Source organism: Jatropha curcas, chromosome 1 (assembly GCF_041381405.1).
Source record: "Jatropha curcas cultivar XTBG-Jc1 chromosome 1, XTBG_Jcur_1.0, whole genome shotgun sequence".
Taxonomy (NCBI): domain Eukaryota; kingdom Viridiplantae; phylum Streptophyta; class Magnoliopsida; order Malpighiales; family Euphorbiaceae; genus Jatropha; species Jatropha curcas.
Window position 1 is genome coordinate 7,448,640 of NC_143151.1, and position 4,873 is coordinate 7,453,512.

A 4,873-nucleotide genomic window follows, 5' to 3' on the forward strand; every position below is an offset into this window, starting at 1 on the left:
TTTTACATATTTGATTCTATTTTGAATATAATTTATAATATTTTATTTACGAGAGATAAAAAAAAGAAAAAAGTATATTCTTTTTATTAATATTTTTTCTTTATATTTATATTTTTTGATTGGATATATTTTTTAAAAATAAATTTTCAAAAGGAATATACATAATATTTTATTTAGGAGAGAGATAAAAAAAGAAAAAATATATTATTTTTATTAATATTTAATTTTTTTTCTTTATATTTGTATAACGTGATTGGATATATTTCTTAAAAATAATTTTTAAATAGAATATACATAATATTTTATTTAGGAGAGAGATAAAAAAGAAAAAGTATTTTCTTTTTATTAATATTTTTTCTTTATGTTTATATGATTTAATTGGATATACTTTTAATAAATTTTCAAATAAATATATATAATTAAGCATTTCAAAATTTATTTTAAACAAAATGAACATATGTGTGTAGAATGACGAACAATTGAAAATTTAATTTTAAAAATATATATAATATCTTATTGTTATATATATGTATATATACACTAAAACGTTTATTGTTAGTTGATAACATAAAATTGTGAATGTATAACTATAATAAATTTTAGATAAATCACGATATAAATTGAACAAAAGTGTGTGTATATGTTTGTTTTTTTTTATATTTATATGATTTGATTCGATATATTTTCAAAAAATAAATTTTCAAATAGAATATACATAACTAAGCCTTCCAAAATTCATTTTTAAATAAAATAAATACATGTGTGTAGGATGACGAATAGTATTGAAAATTTTAATTTTAAAAATATATATAATATTTTATTGTTATATATATATATATACACACTGAAATGTTTGTTGTTAGGTGATATTATAGAATTATGCATATATAGCTATTATAAATTTTAAATAAATCACGATATAAATTGAACAAATATATGTGTATATACACGCTAGCCATTATATTCACATTAATATCATATGAAATGTTGTTTTAACATTATAAAACTTTAAATAATATATGACAAAAAAAATACTCAATATTTAATATAAAAAATAGAAATGAGTATAAATAACAGGTAAAAAAAATAGGAAATGATTGTATAAATTTTTTTTTTTGTCTGTAGGCAGTTTCAAAATCGCTAGTTCTAAGTATAAAAAATGTAAAATTGAAACTGAACCGCTTTTAAACGTTTCTAAGACAATTTTGGAACCACCTATTTCAATTTTTGAACTAAAATTAAATAATATATTTTAAAATTTTTAAAATATTTGTTATAATTTGTAGCTTAAACAAAAAATAATAATAAATATTACCATTGAAAAAAACTAAATCAATTTAATAAAAATTCTTAAAAATTAATTTAAAAAATTACAATAAAACAAAAAAAAAATTAGAAAGCTTTTTTAAAATATGTTTTTCACGGTTTCAAATCGGAACCATCAGTTTCGGTTTTAGAAAATGAAAAATTAGAACCGAACCTTAAGTTTATGGTTTCGGTTATGGTTTTAGAACCATAATCGTTGACCACGGTTTAGTGCGGATTTTGACCAGTTCGATTTCAATTTGAAACCAAATCGAGGTCATCCCTATCTGTATGGGCGTAGGGAAAATGGAGGGCGTACTTGAAGAGGATTAATTCTTTTATATAATCTTTTTTTTATTAATTAATTAACTTATTTATTTATTTTAAAGTTGCAACTTAGAACAACAAAAAGACAAAATACTTGAATAAACTTATTAACTGACCAATATTAGATCATAGCATGATTCATTTTATAATTTTTATTTATTGACTTGACTTTAGTCTTTTTTTTTTTTTTTTGTTCATTTACGCCAAATTTCATTAAATTATGGCCTTTCGAGTTGAAAGAGTTGATTTTTGAAATTCAAATTGATAATTTTTTTAGTATAATTTGTTTCTTGCTATATATTATGAAAAGAGTTTTATTCTTAATAATAATTTTTTATTTTATTTTTTATTACTAAATTGATTTGTAACTATTATCACTTTAATTTAGTGAAAAGTTAATATCTCCCTTGCAATAAATAAATGACCTCTTGATGATTAAACATTTCTAATTTTCTTGATATTTTTCTCTTATATTCTAAATCTGTTTGATTTAAAAGAAAGTAGTATTTAGAAAATTGAAAAAAAAAACTAGAACTATATATTTATATTTTGGATCACTTTTTGTGATTTCAAGAATTGTGTATAAGTTCATATATTCTTTTCTCTAATGCATTGAGTATGTAATATTGCCATTATAGCCGAATTGATTACCATTTCTTCTCATTTTTTCTTTATTTGGCTAAAAAAATTATTTATTATTATTTTTCATTATAGATGTATATAGATATTGATTTTGGGGTTGAGGGCAAGTGTTGGAGATTGAGTGATGACTTGAATTTTTTTTATTTTTTATTTTTTTATGAGTACCTAGTGAGGTTTTAAGAATATGTACTTATAAATTAAGAACTGAAGTATTAGGTCTAGAGATTAGGTTGAACTTTATTTTGAAACGTTTTACATTTAGTTAATAATTTATAACTAAATAATTAATTAAAATTGATTTTTCATATTTCATTATCACGATATAAAACCATGGGCTGGACCGACACTAGGGCCAAGTTAAGCTAAAAGCTCCCGAGGCCCGTAGTAAATCTAACTCACGTGAATCCATTTCTTTAAATTGACTTTATGAACAATAAGCTCATATTACGATGTTATTAAGTCATATTATCAATTTGTATCTCAAACCCAACTTCAATATTTTAATAACAATTTGTATCTCAAACCCAACTTCAATATTTTAATAATTCATAGCTCGAGCCTGTTTATATATATGCAATTTACGTCACCCATAATATGAGTAAATTGGTCCATTCGTACTCTTTGATAAATAATTAGAAAATCCAAAAGTTTATCGAACAACACACTAATAAATTTACATAATAAAATGTAACACAAAATATCCTAACTGCGAAGCTTAATAGATGGATTTAGATATATTTTTACACACGATACATTTAAATATTTTCAAAAAGTTAGAAATTACTAAACTCTGCAGAGAAGGATGCAGAACTTTTCTAAATTAGCAAAATGTCTATCTCCTGGACAAAATTAAAGAAAAGAGTGAGTTTTACAATTCAGTGAATAATAATAAATATACATAGTCCAAACAACCATGCAAAATGCATTTCAAATTTATATAATGATCACACGATTCGTCAAGCATGTGTCACAACATCAGCATCTGCAACAATATCACCTTCACATAATCATATCAAGTAGAGTTTAGTCAGCGGCGTCACTGAAACCCCTAACAAGCTGTCCTCACATATGGTATGTCTGCTCATACTTGTGCACCATGGAGCCGATCCCTCATACATTACCAACCGGTTTAATCCTCACTTGACCAATCCTTTTATTATTTTTTCATTCTCTCTTTTCTTTCCATTACCAACAAGTGATCACCCTATGGTTTTTCATATTATTTATACATGGATGCACATGGGGGCGTCGCTCGCCCATATATAGCCGACGGTATCTGAGACCGTCCTCACAACCGTATAGTGATCCACATCATCCCAATTCCACATAGAAACAAGACACAATATTATCACATCACAATTAATCTAACCAATTCATTCATCACAATAGATCACGGCTATAATCAATGTGTAACGTATGAATATCATTGTGGTGTATTAATATATAATACTCATGAATAATAATATTACTATAATGTATATAATTATTTAATAGTCGTATAAATATAATATTAAAAATTATAAGGTGATAATAATATAAGTAGTTATATTTCAATGAGATGATATTAATACAAAGAATAAAGGCTGAGTATTATGTATATACTTATACAGTATAACATGATTGATGCATGTATATAGATGATGGTATGCATCATTATTATTACTCACAGTGATAAAACAAAGAGCAAACGTTAATTTAGATTTTGACTGCAGGAGCGATAAAAGAACTTGAACGGTCTAAATAAAATACAAATATAAAAGAAAGGCTATATTAGAAAAATGACTTTCCTCAAATAAGAAATGAAAGCATTAATCTAATGTACATTTGCTTAGATATTTAACTGCTATAATTAATTTAAAATTCTATAGAAATTTCTGGCAGCATTTCCTGTAAAATAGAACTTTCCACTTGTTCAAAGATTAACAATTTAATATACTTACCAATTATTACTCACACGGTCCATTCATCGGGCAATCAACGATTTAAATATCCAACCACCATAAATTAAAATAAATTAATACTTTGATTAAATTACTAATAAATAAACATATCTTTTGCATAACCTAATTCATTGTCATCTAAGTTCATATAATATAATTCTAATTTCAAAACAATTGATACTTATCCAGCAACAAATTTCCTTTTAGTTAAATTACCTTGTGTCTCCAAAAATAACTCATATAGTACTAAATATTTAATTTATCTCATTTTTTATTTCATAGTTCTTAATATCCATTAGCTCAAACTAAATTAAGAAAGTAATTTATCCTTAAAGAACACATACACATATATAGTAAAATTAAGGTCCAACTTTCTAAAATAATTTTATTATACTTCTAACTTTTTTTCCTTTAATTATATATTCCTTAAGATCAAGCATCTATATTATATGTTTTACTTGATTTATTTAAAACTCAAACTATTAACTCCATGTTTATCAAAATTCTTAATTAATTTATAAGTCGGTAACTAAAATTTACTTTAATTTATTAAAACCTTCTAATCATAATCAACATTTATAAAATATATTGGAAAATATCCAAAATCAGATTAACTGGCCATTAAATGCCGAAAATTAGCTAATTTTCTAGAAAAATAA